This window comes from Herpailurus yagouaroundi, unplaced genomic scaffold, assembly GCF_014898765.1.
Source record: "Herpailurus yagouaroundi ecotype Mexico unplaced genomic scaffold, PumYag 182, whole genome shotgun sequence".
Taxonomy (NCBI): Eukaryota; Metazoa; Chordata; class Mammalia; order Carnivora; family Felidae; genus Herpailurus; species Herpailurus yagouaroundi.
The window spans coordinates 27,329,923-27,348,279 of NW_024412413.1; the positions used below are offsets into that span (position 1 = coordinate 27,329,923).

An 18,357-nucleotide genomic window follows, 5' to 3' on the forward strand; every position below is an offset into this window, starting at 1 on the left:
TTTTCTTCTGAGTAAGATTTCATTTCCATTTGTCATTTTACAGTAGAAATAATTGGTCTTTTTAAAAAAAATTTAATTTTCCAGGGGCTCCTGGGTGGCTCAGTTGGTTAAAGTGTCCAAGTCTTGATTTTGGTTCAGGTCATGATCTTACAATTAATGGGTTCAAGCACCATGTTGGGTTCCACACTCACAGTGTGGAGCCTGCTTGGGATTCTCTCTCTCCCTTTCTCTCTCTCTCTCTCTCTCTCTCTCAAAATAAATAAATAAACTTATCCAAATGATCATTAGCTGATTATGGAAAAAAATAATCTTATTGAAGATGGAGGATAAAAGTAAACCAATGAACACAACCAGAAGCCAAATTTTCTGTCTTACTTTTAGCCAATGATTGATATTAGCCTTATTCTATAATTGATTTTGCCTAATTTTTGCTTTTCGGGCAGTGTTTTTGTTTTCAGTTACTTTTAGAAAGGTTTTACTTCTGCTTGCAAAAAAATTAAATTTCAGTTTTGAATGACTAGTTTTTTAAATAAAATTAATCCACTAAGGATACCTTTAAACCAGGACATACCTTAGATATTTTAAGAATTATTAAGGGAGAGCGAAATAGCCAGTGTTTAGGAAGCCATTTGATTCTTTTCCAAGTTATCCAGAAACAAAGTTAGTAAGTGAGGTTTGAAAACATTACAACCTTTTGTGTCAAATCCCGGGTAGGTCGATACCATCTTTTTAGTATATCATAATTTTATTTCAAACTTTGATTATCAGCATCATCAATAGGTATAGGCAAAGAGGTTCCTTTTTAAAATTTTTAAGAGAACCGTTGGTGTTTTAGTGTAGCTCAATTGAACCTCGGATAGCTCAGTTCCTTATTTGTAGAATTGAGAGGATTGGTTAAATTTACCCCACAGGTCTCTTTGGGACCTAAAACTCTTAAGATAGAGAAATGTATCATTGTTATAGTAAATGTAAGTAAGATTTTTTATGATAATAGAGATCGATAAATAGCATTTTGGTAAGTTCTTATTTTGAGAATGTCCAAAGAGTCATTTAGAGATTCAACAAGCATGTAGGCAGTAGGGTAGAATGCAGATTCTGGAGTTGTAGGCAGTTTTGGGTCTGAAATCCAGCTCCATCACTTCCTATTTGTGTAGCCTTTAGCTAATTAACTTAATCTCTCAGTTTCTCAGTTTGCTCATTTGTAAATGGGCGTAACAGTTGTCTATCTCAAATCATTGCCTGGTACATAAGAAACATCCAGAATATGGTAGCTGCTGTTATTATTTTTATAATCATCATCATTGTCATCATCAACACAATCAGGAATGTATAGAATCAGAGAAGCAGAAGCAGCTGTCACTTCATTATTCATCAATCCACTCTATATTTGAAACTTTTGATTGGTTATTTGTATTATCAAGTATACAATGCATCTGATCCCCTCATCCCATCTGGAAGGATATAATAGCTGAAAACCTTCTCTATGCCTCACAGGTTCTCCTTTGTAACTAAACCGCTCTCTCAAATTGGTGGTAGTGAAGTCCATTCACTTTGTGAAGGTCCAGTGATCTGGAAGGAAGCCTGGAACTCCTTGTGGCCTGAATGTACTCGCAACCTCTCCCCTTGTGAGTCCCTGCCACAGTGGCGACCGAGAAACCACCCTGCTGGTCACTAGAAGGTGTGCAATTGCTCCCCACTACAGACTCCTAGAGAGACAGGTATGAACCGTCGGTGGCCCTGAAACTCCCCTGCAGTGTTCTTCTACTAAATCCTCTCTGACTATATGTGACTTGACCTGGAAGTCCCCTTTTGTTTTGAGAACCTTACTGCCATTTCCAACCCTTCCTTCAGCTAACCTATGTCATAGCACCTGTGCCTTAATAACGAGTAATGCATGAGTCTGTCTCCCTTACTAGCCTAGATAAGAAGCTCAATAAATGTGTATGCAGTGGATAAAGGAATGTATGAACAAAACAATTCCCATCCTTGATAGTGATGTTCAGGATTTGCCCAAGACCAAGTTTTCAGACATCTCACAAATACTTTAACTCCTTCAAAATTTTGGAACCTGTCCTACTTCCCCCACCAGGAGGGCTCCCTCATGCCTGCCTATCACTGTCATGCATTCTTCCTGAAGCTCTACATATGTTATCTAATCTTCACTACAACCCTGAAGGCTGGTTGAGGACACCTAAAACTCAGAGTTATAAAGCCACTAGCCCAAGGCTCAATATGGGGAGCAAATAGTTTGGATTCCAGGTTTGTCTGACTCCAAAACCCAGTGCTCTTTCCACCATACTACATCGTCTCCAGAAAGAGGACCGGCAGGTGGTGAGATCTGTCACCTGGTTGTCCCATCGTCTCAGGTGTATGTGAGTAGAACTCCAAGGCTTTCACCAATAGGTATCACCGTTTTGAGGCATGAGAGCAGGTGGGTGGTAGAGTCTGTTTTGAATGTGGCAGAAGAGCTTGAAATGTCACCACAGCTGTCATGGATGTTTAAATTTCTTCTGGCTCAAGGGATTGTTCCCCATTAAAGCAATTGAATCTATCTGGGAGGAGGAGGGCATCTGCAGTAAGTCATTTACATCTTGTATGTCTTATCAATTCAAGCCCAAATGACATAGGTTTGGAAAGTGACATATATGTGACACATATGTCAGCCTAAAGAAAGAGGTAAACTGAGGCAAGCTCAAAGGACCAGAAATTGAGTTTATTTGGGAATAGTGGAGGAATTGCAATTTGGGAAATTCATGCTGTAGCGAGCTATAAGGGTTTGGGGTGGACTTGTGAACAAGGAATGCAAAGATGGGAAAGTCTAACCAGAGTCCAGGCGGTAAGTTCATTGGCTGGAGGATGAGGAGAGATTCTTGTTGGATGTTCACTGATGAGGAGACAAGCCCCATCTTCTGTAAATCAGCTGTTTGTGGGAAATCAGTGTCTCAGTTCTTAAGTTCTGTTCTTCTGAGGGCATGTGCATGAGATTCCTCATATAATATCCTCCAGTTCAATTTGAGGTTGCAGTCCTTTCCCATGGTGTAGTTATATATAGAGAGAAATGTATACTAATTAACATTAATAAACATATATTCTTTCACATAATGTGGTTCTAGAGAGATAATTATATATGAATATCAATAAAAATATTTTTTAATTAAGACAGCCTCTTGGTATCATTCTCCTGGATATGTGTTATGAGGAGATGTGTTAAATTAGTTTTTTTGTTTGTTTTTTGGAGGAAAATTTTAATTGTTCTTGAGTCATCTTATAAATATAAGAGATTGCTTTTGAAGGGAGTACAAAGAAGAATTTTGTGTATTTTAGTTTTCTAGAAGATTAATCTGTTAAATGTATGTTTTGGTATTTTTATAAGGGCTGCATTTATATATTAGAGTAGCTTGTTTTTTTTTTAATTCTAAAGCAATACGTTAGAACTAAGTTAAAGCAATGAAATTTCATACTTGTCATTTTTGCTGCCTTAGAATGGTCACAGTAGACTCAATGAAATATTTCTAGAAAGATATAAATACCATATTGTGTCTTTCTTCGTATTGTCAAAGTTTCAAGGTTTCTTTTTTTGTGGGCTTTTTTTTTTTTTTTGACACATCATGATAAAAGCAATATTAAGTTTGCATTTCTGGGAAGAGTTAGTTTCTTATTATAAAGGAGTTCATACTGGATTTAGTGTTATGAGGTCCCAAGAAACAGCATTTTTAAAATCAGAAATAGCCTGACAGGAGAACAATGTACATCATTAGATGCAATTGCTGCATAAGTGGTCTTTTTGTGTTAGAGAGTGCAGTTTACAGTAATTGAAAAAAATCCCATGTGCCATTTTCATTGTTTGCTCCATTTGTTTGCTTTCTATGTGATTGAATTTCACACAAAGGAGAGAATGAAAATAATTTTCAGGTGCATCATTGTATTTTCTATAGATTCTTTAATTTTTTTTTCCATTTTTTTTAACGTTTATTTATTTTTGAGACAGAGAGAGACAGAGCATGAATGGGGGAGGGTCAGAGAGAGAGGGAGACACAGAATCCGAAACAGGCTCCAGGCTCTGAGCCGTCAGCACAGAGCCCAACGTGGGGCTCGAACTCATGGACTGTGAGATCATGACCTGAGCCGAAGTCGGACGCTCAACCGACTGAGCCACCCAGGCGCCCCTAGATTCTTTAATTTTAGAGCTTAGCTCTTGTTAAGTATTCTTCAGGGCGTGTGTATTTGTGTGTGTGTGTGTGTGTGTGTGTTATGCCATTCAAAGAAGGAGAGTGACATTTCTTTTGAAACCAACCTCTGATTTGGTTGAATGTTACATTTTTTTAAAAAACAACAAAAATTGGCTTTCAATCACATTTTGAGTTTATTTCTAGACATTTGCCAAAGCACGCTTTATTGAAATTAGGAGACAAAATTATATTTTACATTTGCTAATGTTGTGTTTCCAAAGCCACAGAAACACAAATATATAACACTCTGCTACACAAATATTATTTTAAAAAAAAACCAATATATGAGATGCAGTTCTCAATCACACCATATTTTCCACATCTTTTTGTCAGTGGGTGTTTATACTTGGGTGAAATAAATTTGGGGAAAAGGATATATGTCCTCATTTTGAAGCAGCAGATCTTTGCTACTGTTTCGTTTTATGAATGGTGCATGGAACTGGCTTGTGGGAGTAAATGGGGAAACTGTAAGACATAAATAGAGTAACATTCAAGGAAATAGGGGAAAGGCAATGAAAATGGCTTGCATGGATAAACTGTAACTATAAACTCATGGATATGAGGAACAGAATGGTTTGCTTTTAAGTTTAATTTTTGTAACTTGCTGCTACTCAGCATCACTGTTAAGTACTTAACAGTGCATACTTAACAAGGCGTTTTCTGAACACAGATCTCTGAATCTCATTGTATTAGCTTTTAATTATTAAAAGGTGGTTCTGTGAGACTCAGAATCCTGTGAGCCATTGGGAAGAAGGAACTAGTGTAATTTTAGGAGTGAGGACAGTATTGATGGATCAGAAGGAAAGTAACTCAAAATTTTGTATTCTTATAAGAAAACTGTCCCTAAGAGAGAACTCTCCTCCTTTCAATTTATCTCTCACAAGAGATAATGAGTAAATGGGGATTCGGTATCATCCAATCGAGGCTTTAAGATTCAGACTTTAAAAAACACCTCATAGCTGTTTACTGAAATGATTTTGTCTAGAATATTATAATCAGCAGTCTTAGTGCAAATGCTCATGTTGTGTATTTACAGCATGTTGACTTTGGGATGCTCTGGGTGAGTTTCCATACCACATTTTATATTGTGTGAAAATTTTATTATTAAAATCTGTATTGGGGGCACCTGGATGGCTCAGTCGGTTAGGTGTCCAACTCTTGGTCTTGGCTCAGGTTATGCTCTTGGGGTTTGTGGGATTGAACCCCATGTCAGACTCTGTGCTGACAGCGTGGAGTCTGCTTGGGATTCTCTCTCTGCCCCTCCCCCATGCACATGTGGTCCCTCTCTCTCTCAGAAGCAATAAATAAACTTAAAAAAATCTGTATTGACTCATTAGGATATGTAGAAAATATGACAGGCATAGTGGCACAACTGACTTTTTTGAAAAGGAATAATCCAAGATCCTGGTGAATAATTTGTCGCCACTATAACATTTATAAAAATCTATGGCTCTAAGTAAGATACAGTCTTCAAACATGTATTCTTCTAACAAGCAGAATGGTCAGTGTTGGGAGACATTTTCCACGGGCCTCTCAAATTTCTGCCTATCTTGTGAGCAGATGCACTGACTGTATTTGTTCTAGACTATCCTTTCAAGGATGTTTGTATAGTGAATGGTCTTGGAAAATAGAGGTCCTGTCTCCTTCTGGAGAAAAGGAACAGGCTTATTTGCTGCCTATTATAAAAGATTCAGCGTTCCTCCCCTGTATTGCAAACCAGTGCATGTGCAGATGTTATCTGGGCCCTTTCATGTCACCTTGTGGGGATTGAGACTCTGGGAACCAGTGTAAGAGAGTGCTGATACTCTGGCTACTGGCATTGATATGAGGAATAATATACTTTGTGTCTGACTCAGGAGTCTCATGTCTTTTACCAGCATGCATAAAACTGTGGTAGGCTTACTGGTTAATTTACAAGTAAGATACAATCTCAGAGCCTTCATAGTCCTTGAGAGTTTTCAGTACCATAGTTCATAGACAAATTTCTTCTTTATGTGTGCCTGTAATTGTTAAGACCTTCCTAGATGTATAACTAATAAAAGAAATGATCTTCTAAGTAATACTGAATACTAGGGGCACCTGGGTGGCTTAATCAGTTAAGCGTTCAACTCTTGATTTCAGCTCAGGTCATGATCTCATGGTTCGTGATTTAAGCCCCAAGTCAGGCTCTGTGCCAACAGCATGGAATCTGCTTGGGACTCTCTCTGTCCCTCTCCCGCTTTTGGGCTGTCAGACTCCCTCAAAATAAATACATAAACTTAAAAAAAAAAAAAGGAAGCTTTTAAAAATACTAAATACTAAGTAATCTTCCAAAATAATTCTTAAGATTCTTAGTGTTGTCTTCCTTTCCCACCATATGCCCCACCTAAATTGTTAACTAGAGCCAATTTTCAATTGAAAATCTTTTTTAATGTTTATTTATTTTTGACAGAGAGAGACAGAGCATGAGTGGGGAAGGGGCAGAGAGAGAGGGAGACAGAATCCGAAGCAGGCTCCAGGCTCTGAGCTGTCAGCACAGAGCCCGACGCGGAGCTCAAACTTACAGACTGTGAGATCATGACCTGAGCTGAAGTCGGACACTGAACCGACTGAGCCACCCAGGCACCCCAAGAGCCAATTTTCAATTTAAGGAAAGAAGAAATCAATTGAATCTTTACCCCTAAAAATTCCTTGGCTGACAGAACTTTAGATATCACTCATTTCAAAAAAAGAGATTAGAAAGCTAAAGCTGGAATCTACTAAGGTCAACAGAGTAAGTAGGGAACCTAGCCTGGGATGGAAGATTCCTTTTAGTTCAGGTCTAATCCAGGATACTTACTAATGATGATAGTCTGTGTTTTCTTTTCTTGTTAGGTAGAAACACCGTATTTTCTCCTTAACATTTAAAAATGATAAAATACCAGATTAAAATAAAATCAAATCAAAAAGATAAAATAGGTCTGGAATGGTAATGTGACACCCTGGTTAAGAGTGAGACCTCTGGTGTCAGCTAGACTAGGTTTGTGTTCTGGTTCCATCTGTGTAACTTTAGAGCAAGGCTTTGATTTAGCTTCTCTATGTCAGTTTGTCACCTTCAAAAAGGAAGTTAGAGCAATACTCCCTTAGAGAATGGCTGTCACGATGAAATGAGGGAATGCAACACACAGTGCAAGGCACCTGGTGAATTCTCATCAAATGCTAGTGATTATAATTAGATATTTGTTCAATGTGTGCCTGACAATTAACAAATGACTTAGAAAACTGGTCAACAAATAATGCAATAGCATTCATTATTCATCCCAAACAAATGGTTTTTAAGATGGAGACAATTGCACATTGATCAATTGCTTTGCCATTAGTGCAGTTCACATGGTTTTTGTGTTCCTTTTTGGGTCTTGCTGGGAATTAATTCCAATCCTGGCTCCCCCATAAATGATGTGGCCCTTAGAGACTCAGAAATTTTATTTCCACTTCAACAGCTTCATAGGCACTTCTCTATCAGAATAAAAGTAGGGATGTCAAGTTTCTTGGCCAAAAGCTTCACTTTTATTTTCTTTCAGAGCCATCTAAAAGAATGTTTCCTTTCCTCTGTTATTTGCATCTTGTAAAGCCAGTAAGCTGACCTTAGGATCCTATTATCTTTTGTTCACATAATTCACAAAAGCTACTGTCAATAATTTTATGATTATTTTTTCCTAAAAATTAAAAACTTTTAACTATTAATGAGTAAAAAATAGAAATGTAAGAGTTCTAGAAAATATGACTGTCCATTTGTTCTCAAACAGTAAACAAATAGCATGTTCACTGCTCCATAGAGAAATGAGAAAAATAAATATAATGTACAAAATCTTTGTTAAAGCTAAATATATTAATAAAAGTCATTTATTTTGATACTGTATTCTCCCTAAATTTTTAGTGTTATTAAGATATATTTTTTCTATGAAATATTGCTTATGTACTGGGTTTTTAAAAAATGTTTTTATTTTGGTAAAGTAAAAAAAAAGTCAAACTCATATTGATTGCCTTAAATTCTTTTTTTTTTAAATTGGCTTTTGAAATCCCAATGTCTAAGAACCAGGAATAATTATGATAGTGAACACTTATGTAAGGCATACTATAAGTCAGTCTCTGTTTTAAGAGCTTTATACACATTAGTTTATTTAATTCTTTTTTTTAAATGTTTTATTTATTTTTGAGACAGAGAGAGACAAAGCATGAATGGGGGAGGGTCAGAGAGAGAGGGAGACACAGAATCCGAAGCAGGCTCCAGGCTTTGAGCTGTCAGCACAGAGCCCGATGTGGGGCTCGAACTCACAGACCGTGATACCATGACCTGAGCCGAAGTCGGACGCTTAACCGACTGAGCCACTCAGGCACCCCTAGTTTATTTAATTCTTAACAGCAACTTTATGAGGTGAGAACTGATTATACCCAATTTATAGGTAAGGAAACAGAGACACAGAATGGTTAAGTAACTTGCCCAAGGCCACACAGCTAACAAGTGGTGAAGCTAGGGTTAAAACCCAGGATCCCTAAACTAATCTCTTCCTTTTATTCCTTTCACTGAGCTAGAAATCTCAACCCAGTATTTGAATATGTGGAGGGCATTTTGGCAATGTCTACCAAAAAGTTCAAAAATACATCTGTGCTTTGACCCAGCATTTCTAGGAATTTTTTCTAAGGAAACAACGAATTATGCCAAAATATATATACAAGGGTATTAATTACAGTGTTATTTTCATTGGGGAAAAATAGAACTAACCAAACTCCCCACATGTAGGGCATTATTTAAATAATACATAGGATAGCCATGCAAAGGAATACTAATAGTTTTTAATTGATTTAGGTGTTTAAAGTGTGTCTCACAAAATCCTGGGGTTCATCTGACCTGCATTAGGGCTCTGCAGATTTTTTATCTGAATTCCATAAATGTTGATGCAGATTGATATATGGTTGTCTCATCACTCCTGATTGAACTTTTTTGTGTTTGTAAAACATGTTCTCATAGATCTAACATGAGTAAATACTCTACATTTTTCTTCAGAGAGAGAGAGAGAGAGAGAGAGAGAGAGAGAGAGAGAGAATGCACATACGAGCAGGGGAGAAGGGTGGGGAGAGAGAGACACATTGAGAAAGAATCTTAAGCAGGCATTACACTCAGCATGGAGCCAGACTGAGAGCTTGATCCCAGGAGCTGAAGTCAAGACACTCAATGGACTGAGCCATCCGGGTGTCCCAGTGCTCTACATTTGAATAGTAGGCCATCTCTATGGGTCGACTGATGTCTTTTTTATTTGCTTGTTTTTTAAATGAGGATGCTATGCAGACTAAGCCAATTTTCAACATCAGCTCTCTAGTCATGGTGTGATAACACGTGTTCCCATTAGGGTTTTCTGGCTGGCCAAACTTGTCAACCTGTCTCCAATATTTTTCTTCTACTGAACACAATTGTACTTCGCTTTGCTAAACTAGCCTGTAATCAGCAGAATTCCTGAAAGATTCTTCCCATTATATTTTATCCAACTTTATGTAAAAACCTTTTCTGGTCTAATCGACTGGAGTTCTTCCTTGAAACCACTGAAAGAGGTAAGTGAATCAGTGACTTGTATCGACAACACCAATAGCTTAAAAACTTAAAAATGTGACTGTATCATGGTGTAAGGTAAGTACAGTTGTTTTAACAGAATTGTGAATTTCCTTTAGCTCTTCACTGTGGGACGCTGGCAAGTGTTTTTATCTTTCTAAGCATTAGATTTTTTGTCAGTAAAATGGAAATTATCATCTTTGGGTTATGAGGGTTACATAAGATACATCTGAGCATTCAACAAATGTTGACATAAAAGGAGTATGGCTAGTTTAAATGTGGGAGTCAGGGAATGGTCCATCAATTTAATTTTTCCCCTGTTCCCATCACCCCAAATACTGGAGATAATTTCAGACATCTTAAGTAATAAAAAGATAGGAATGAATATATTAGACTTTTAATTTTAAAATGTTTCCTACTTTTTACCCTCAGAAAATCTCTAACTTCCATCTATGTAGAATTTTACAACTTACATTAAAGATAATATATATTCACCCTTTGCTGTGTAATCTTGCAGAGTTCTCTAGCCAAAAGCAATACATTTCAATCTGCAAGATCAAAGACTATTCAAATAGTGTGAATCTAAAATATTGCACTACATTTTAAACTTGTGGGGGTGCCTGGGTGGCTCAGTCAGTTAAGCAACTGACTTTGGCTCAGGTCATGATCTCACGGTTCGTGGGTTCAAGCCCCGCATCGGGCTCTGTGCTGACAGCTCGGGGCCTGGAGCCTGCTTCAGAGTCTGTGTCTCCCTCTCTCTCGGCCCCTCCCCCACTTGTGCTCTGTCTCTCTCTCTCTCTCTCAAAAATAAATAAAATGTAAAAAAAAAAAAAAAAATTAAACTTGTGGTCCATTTATACAAAGTCTCATTGCACCACTTCTTGGCCTTTTGGCTAAGATCAAGTGCAGTACACTCATTGCCATAGGAGGAGCATCTCAATTATTTTCTTGTGGTGGTGGTAGTTTTATGGAATTGTCTTTCCATTCTCCACCCCACCCCCCACTCCCATCTCATTTTCCTTGGCCTTCTCTGAGTTGAGTGGCCTTCTGATGGGCTTCCATAGTCTTTGAATTCCAGAAGTAATCTGGGGTGCATTTTTCTGTCAGTATGTATGGGTCTCCCCTAACAGATTATGAATTTGCACTGGGCAAGAACTCTGAGTGTTCCTGGAAAACCCTCACTCTTGGCCCCTAATATGTACAGCTTTGCCACTGCTATTGGCCCTGGGGGCCTGTGTTAATCCCATCATGCCTCTCTCCCCCCTTAATGTCAGCCTTGGTCCCCCAGGTCATCTCTCATTCTTTGGACTCTGATCTCCACGTGGCCTCCTATGCCCCTTTTCTGATGCCATGTCTCACTGCTCCCCAACTTCTGAAACCCTTCCACAGTGACTTCATGGCATCCTCCCTCTACCTCACTTCTTGGATACTCTCTTCAGCTTCTTGCTACAGTGGTGACCTGGCTCTCTTGAAAACACTGGTTCCTTTCCTGATGGCTTTTTTTTCCTCCCACACTCCTCATATCATGGGCCCACAAGCAGGGTGGGTGCTGCAGACTGAATGTTTTTGTCTCTCTCCAAATTCAAATGTTGAAACCTAGCCCCCAATGTGATGTTCTTAGGAGGTGGGGCCCTTGGTAGGTGGTTAGGTCATAAGGGCGAAGCCCTTATGAATGAGATTAGTGCCCTTATTAAAGAGATTCTGGAGAGCTCCCTTGCCCCTTCTGCCTCATAAGGACAAAGGAGAAGATAGCCATCCATAGACCAGGAAACTAGTTCTCACCAGACACAGATTCTGCTAGTGCCTTGATCTTGGATTTCCAATGAGAAATAAATGTTGTTTATAAGCCACCACGTCAATGGTAGTTTGTTACAGCAGAGTGAATGGACTAAGACAGGGGGTTATCCTTATTACTGCTTCCAGAGCATTCCCCTTACCCCTCAGAGCTCCTAACCAATTCTGACTCTCAAGTCATCAGGCTATACCCTACCTGTAGTCTTCTATTACCTCCTTCTTCTAACACACACCCTCGTTCCTTAAAATTTTAGCTCCAGATCCCTCTGTCCTGCACTACTTCTGCCATACTTCTTGATGATTGTTTTATCCTCATAAGTTATTTTTTCATTATCTTGGTTTTCTTTAGATTCCCCTTCTCCAATGACCTTGCCCCTACCCTACCTCATGTACTCACTCCCACAGTTAGTTCTTGGACTTAGTCATTACTAATGACTGTAACCTATCCCTAATCTCAGTCTTAAGTGCTGGTTATTATTGTTACTATTATTACTTTTACAGAATTTGTTGAGTTAGATTGCTCACAAGTTGACTCATCACAAGCAAATGAATTACAGCCCCATTTGCTCTTTTCAGGGGCTGTGGTATGGGTGAGTTGAGAGCAGGCAGAGAACCAAGAGGAGCTGAATAATGAAGGGATTAAGAGCTTTGAATTCAGCCAGGAAGAAAGAAGTAAAGCCTGGGGGACAGGAGTGTAACAGAACAATATTCTATTGTGGAAGAAAAGGATGGTAGACCCGCATGTCAGGAGGTGAGATATTGGCTAAGGAACAGTAAATAGATTATAAACTAGAGGTTTGCAGTGTCAGCAAGGGTAGAATAGAGAGAGGCAGCCCCAGGAATGCAGGGAGAAGAAAATGTTCCAGAGCACACAGTAGGGGCTGAATAAATATTTGTTGAATCAATGAATAAATTATATGCCTCCAGGCTTAGGGTTTTGTTGTTTTCTCAACCTGTTTTGGGCCCAGAAGTGCTAGGTATCACATTTTAGGCAGGTAAGGGAGTGGGGAAGGTCTATGCAGATAGATTAGAAAGGGCTTGCACTTTTTAAGGTTGTAAGAAGCTTGGTGTCAGCAATGTATAGTTTGGATCTCAGCACCTCCATCTTTGGGGATAGGTTGGGAGCAGATGGATGACATAATAATGTGGAAAGGTTCCAAAGTCCATTAAAAAAAATTTTTTTTTTACATTTATTTATTTTTGAGACACAGAGACAGAGCACAAGTGGAGGAGGGGCAGGGAGAGAAGGAGACACAGAATCCGAAGCAGGCTCCAGGCTCTGAGCTGTCAGCACAGAGCCCGATGTGGGGCTCGAACACACAAACCATGAGATCATGACCTGAGCTTACGTTGGACGCCCAACCGGCTGAGCCACCCAGGTGCCGCCCAAAGTCCGTTCTTGAACTACTGTCCCCACTCAGTAGTCTTTATACTCTTTGAACCTGGGCTCCTACAATCTCTGAAACCAAAAATTCTTCTCTTAACACTCTGCTGTGACCTCCCTTTCTAGTCATTTGAGACAAGGTCTAGTTTGAAATGAAGAGTTGGGTGACTGGGGGTATAAGAGATTTGTCTCTTTTTGTTGGGTAAAAAAATATATATATTGATTTATGATGGAACTCTTCTTTCTGTGTCAGACATTATAGACATTTTCCTCCTTTTCAGTATTCACCATCTTCCGAGGCAAATATTAATTACATTATTCTTACTGAGGTCTGAAGAGAGTCTACAACTTGGGCCAGGTGTGGAGTGAGAGGTGGAGAGAAGATTCAGACTCAAGGTATTCCCCTGTGCCACATGTTTGCTTATTTTCTTCTGGTGAAATATACCACTAGATGTAAACTTGCTGAAGTTAGGCATTGTTTTACTTTTTTCACCTTTGTGTCTTTCTCAGAGTTTAACATCATCCTGACACTAAGAAAATATTGAATAAAGAGCAGTTGGGTTGAATTAAATGTAGATGAACAAAGGCTGCTGACCACCAACCAATCTTCCCCCTCTGCCTGCTGACATTTCCACCCCAGCCATCACAAAACTGTCTTCATAATTTGCCTCTTCCACTTTCCCCTCCTAAGGAAATGCTTGTCGTTATGGGAATCTGCCTGGTCCAATGAACTGTAGTCATTTTGACCCCTAAAGAAATTTGCAAGCATTCTTTTCCTAGTGGCTTCTGTGCTTACTGGGGGCTAATAGTTTCCCTTACTGTCTCTGCTTGCTCTTATTTCGTTCTTGTATTTGGAGGTGTAGCCAAGGATTCTTAAGAAAGGTATATATGGAATTTTTTTATTGACCTCCCAGGACAACACTATGGTAGCCTGGGTGTTTTCATATTATTCAAGTAAGTTTAATAAAAAATTTAAAAATATATAATAAACAATTGTCTTCATTATTTTTTTAAGTTTATTTATTTATTTTGAGAGAGATATTGCACAAACAGGGGAGGGGCAGAGAGAGAGAGAGAGGGAGAGAGAGAGAGAATCTCAAGCAGGCTCTGTGCTATCAGTGCAGAGCCCCACATGGGGCTCAATTGCACGAACCATGAGGTCATGACCTGAGCCAAAAAACTTGAGTTGGATGCTTAACCGACTGAGCCACCCAGGTGCCCCCAAAGTTATTACAATTTTATTGACAATATTCCCTATGCTATACTTTTCATTCCCATGACTTACTTATTTTATAACTGGAAGTTTGTTCCTCTCAGTCCCCTTTACCTATTTTGCCTGTTCTCCTACCCACCTCCCCTCTGGCAACCACTAGTTTGTTCTCTATATTTATGAGTTTGTTTCTATTTGTTTGTTCATTTGTTTTTCACATTCTACATATAAGTGAAATCTTAATGGTATTTGTCTTTCTCTGACTTATTTCACTTAGCGCAATACCATCTAGGTCTGTTCATATTGTCACAAATGGCAACAGTTCATCCTTTTTTATGGCTGTATAATATTCGTGTGTGTGTATGTGTGTGTGGTGTGTGTGTGTGGTATCTTCTTTATTCATTCATCTATCAGTGGGTTACTTCCTTATCTAAACTATTGTTAATAATGCTGCAATGAATGTAGGAGTGTATAAATCTTTTCAATTAGTGTTTTTGTTCTTTTTGGATAAACGTCCAGGAGTGCAATTACTAGATCATATGGTAGTTGTATTTTTAATTTTTTGAGGAACCTCCATATTGTTTACCAGAGTGGATGCACCAGTTTACATTCTCACCAACAGTGCAGAAGCATTCCCTTTTATCCACATCCTCACCAACACTTGTTATTTCTCAAAAAAACTTTTAAATCCACTCCCTGATATTAGCTTTCTTTTGTTTACAAACTTGCCCAAACCATAGCATTAGTAAATGGCAAGGTTGGGATTGGAAGCTTTTAAAATTTTTTTTAATTTTATTTTTTTAATTTACATCCAAATTAGTTAGCATATAGTGCAACAATGATTTCAAGAGTAGATTCCTTAATGCCCCTTACCCATTTAGCCCATCCCCCCTCCCACAACCCCTCCAGTAACCCTCTGTTTGTTCTCCATATTTAAGAGTCTCTTATGTTTTGTCCCCCTCCCTGTTTTTATATTATTTTTGCTTTCCTTGTGTTCATGTGTTCTGTGTCTTAAAGTCCATGTTAGTGAAGTCATATGATATTTGTCTTTCTCTGACTAATTTCACTTAGCATAATACCCTCTAGTTCCATCCACATAGTTGCAAATGGGAAGATTTCATTATTTTTGATTGCCAAGTAATACTCTTGTGTGTGTGTGTGTGTGTGTGTGTGTGTGTGTGTGTGTGTGTGTGTATACCACATCTTATTTATCCATTCATCTATTGATGGACATTTGGGCTCTTTTCATACTTTGGCTATTGTGGATAGTGCTGCTATAAACATTGGGGTGCATGTGTCCCTTCGAAACAGCATACCTGTATCCCTTGGATAAATACCTAGTAGTGCAATTGCTGGGTCATAGGGTAGTTCTATTTTTAATTATTTGAGGAACCTCCATACGGTTTTCCAGAGTGGCTGCACCAGCTTGCATTCCCACCAGCAGTGCAAAAGAGATCCTCTTTCTCTGCATCCTCGTCAACATCTGTTGTTAGCCATTCTGACAGGTGTGAGGTGGTATCTCCTTGTGGTTTTGATTTGTATTTCCCTGCTGATGAGTGATGTTGAGCATTTTTTCATATGTCAGTTGGCCATCTGGATGTCTTCTTTGGAGAAGTGTCTATTCATGTCTTTTGCCCATTTCTTCAGTGGATTATTTGTTTTTTGGGTGTTGAGTTTGGTAAGTTCTTTATAGATTTTGGATACTAACCCTTTATCTGATATGTTGTTTGCAAATATCTTCTCCCATTCTGTCGGTTGCCTTTTAGTTTTGCTGATTGTTTCCTTCGCTGTGTGGAAGCTTTTTATTTTGATGAGGTCCCAATGGTTCATTTTTGCTTTATTTCCCTTCCCTCTGGAGACGTGTTGAGTAAGAAGTTGCTGTGGCCAAGATCAAAGAGGGTTTTGCCTGCTTTCTCCTCGAGGATTTTGATGGCTTCCTGTCTTACATTGAGGTCTTTCATCGATTTTGAGTTTATTTTTGTGTATGGTGTAAGAAAGTGGTCCAGGTTCATTTTTCTGCATGTCGCTGTCCAGTTTTCCCATCACCATTTGCTGAAGAGACTGTCTCTATTCCATTGGATAGTCTTTCCTGCTTTGTCAAAGATTAGTTGGCCATATGTTTGTGGGTCCATTTCTGGGTTCTCTATTCTGTTCCATTGATCTGAGTGTCTGTTTTTGTGCCAGGTTTGGAAGCCTTTTAGAGTTTGGTTTGAATTGTTACTGTGTTGTTCTCAGGCTGGCCAGTTTCTTAGCTTCTATAGTAAAAATAGATGGATAGATAGATATCCCTGATTTTTGACTACCAGATTCTAGGCACTATTCTAAGGGCTTTTCTAATCTGTAAGTTAGGATGATGATAGCACCTACTTAGTTTATAAGCATTGTCTTGAAGATGACATGTGGGAATGTGTGTAATGTCTGCTGGACAAAGGCTGGATATTATAAGTGCTCCAAAATGTTAGTCATTCTGATTGTCATTAGTAATAATCTTGTCTGCCAAGAAATATGAACAGCCACAAAAAACGCTGCCATTGCCACTTGCATGTAAATGGCACTGTTCTGGGGGCACCTAGTTGGCTCAGTCAGTGGAGCATGCAACTCTTGATCTCAGGGTTGTTAAGTTTGAGCCCCACATTGGGTGTAGAGATTACTTAAAAGTAAAATCTTTAAGAAAAAAATGGTACTGTTCTGAAAAATGTAAACATGTCACAAATACTCTTTTTTCCCCCTAAAAATATTTATATAATCTTTTAATTTTATTTTAGAATTATGTCAGATTTACTGAAAAGTTACAAGATGGTACAGAGAGTTCCTCTATATCCCTTACCTGCATCTCCCATCACTATGGTAACTTTATCACTGCTAAGAACCCAATACTGGTACATTGCTCTTAATTAAACCCCAGACTTTTTTTCGTATTTCTCTAATGTCTTTTCTCTGTTGCAGGATCCAATACAGGGTACCCCGTTGCATTTGGCAAATGCTCTCTTCTGCCCTAAGCAGTCACTTCTGTTAGCCTGAACTGTGTGCTCTTCTCCAAAGAAATGTCACAGAGGAACACCTTGCATTCTTTAGTTCTGGCATTTGCGGCTTTCTGCCCTTCACTCTTCTAGCCAACTCCTTTCTTACGTTCTGACAGATCCATAGGACTGACCTGAAACAGTACCCTTCCTGGTTGTAGGACTGAACTTAAATCCTCAGTTTTCTCATCTGCAATAATAATTCCTACAGAACCTGGCACATGGTGACTCTTCCTCCAAAAATGTTAATTATAGCTTTTTAAAATCATTGTGCTTTCCTCTTCAGGTTGTAAACCAACCTAGCTCCTGATTCTGTTCATACTTTTTTAATTCTCTTCATGCTGTCTCAAATGTTACTCAGTTTCGTTGATGAGTTTGCTGACTCAGAGGCTGCTTAATTGCCTGAGAAATTTGAATGCTTCTTTTTAAGTGCTTTGCTACTTTCCTTTCCTTACAGAAAATTTTGGAAAGCAATAGGATAACAGGAGAGAATCTGAAATACCAGATTCTTAAGCTTCCTTCCAAATCCTCTCCCACCCTCTATTTTGGTCTTTTTTATTCCTAGAACTCCCACCATACTGTCTGCACATAGGGGAAGGCCCACCCCCCCATCTGCTGTGAGTTGGGAGGGAATAGACCTGGCAGCTGTGGTCTAGGATAAGCGAATTTGAGTATTCGAATCATTTTCTGTGGAATGTGCTTAGGTCACATGGTCTAATCAGAAAATTTCATGCAATCTGACATTTCCATCAGAGTTGCTTAGGAACCTAAGGAAAGCTCTGGCTCTGAATGGCAGGACAGTAATAAATTAGGCAGTCCCAGGTCCAGCCATCTGCTCTAAGTAAATTAAGAGCATAACCCATATGGGATTTATCTAAAATAGAGATTCTTATTTTTTTCCCTCTTCTCATTTTTATTCTCTTTATCTGGGCTCTGTAAGTCAGTTTAACTTTGCATAGACTACCCCAGCTGTCTCTGTCCTGTGCTGTATGCTGTCTTCCACTTCCACCTCCCCTTTTAGGCAGCCAGCCTCAGTCTCCTGCCACCAGGGAACGAGGTCCTCTTGAATGGCTGGTGATCTCGACATTCTGAGAACTGCCTGACTGGAGGCCAGAGTACTTCAGCTGTGCCTCTGTGGTGCTGCCCTCCACCCTTTC

General features: G+C 39.0%; 1 long non-coding RNA gene and 1 pseudogene across 1 annotated transcript; both read left to right on the top strand.

Annotated features, from left to right (window-relative positions):
• The first annotated feature begins 1,441 nt into the window (after positions 1-1,441).
• LOC121041049 (uncharacterized) lies at positions 1,442-13,683 on the top strand. Its single transcript, XR_005795539.1, has 3 exons — positions 1,442-1,718; positions 13,252-13,366; positions 13,481-13,683. It is a non-coding gene; the product is annotated as an uncharacterized LOC121041049 (long non-coding RNA).
• LOC121041159 (uncharacterized) lies at positions 10,666-10,842 on the top strand (annotated as a pseudogene).
• Positions 13,684-18,357: the final 4,674 nt, after the last annotated feature.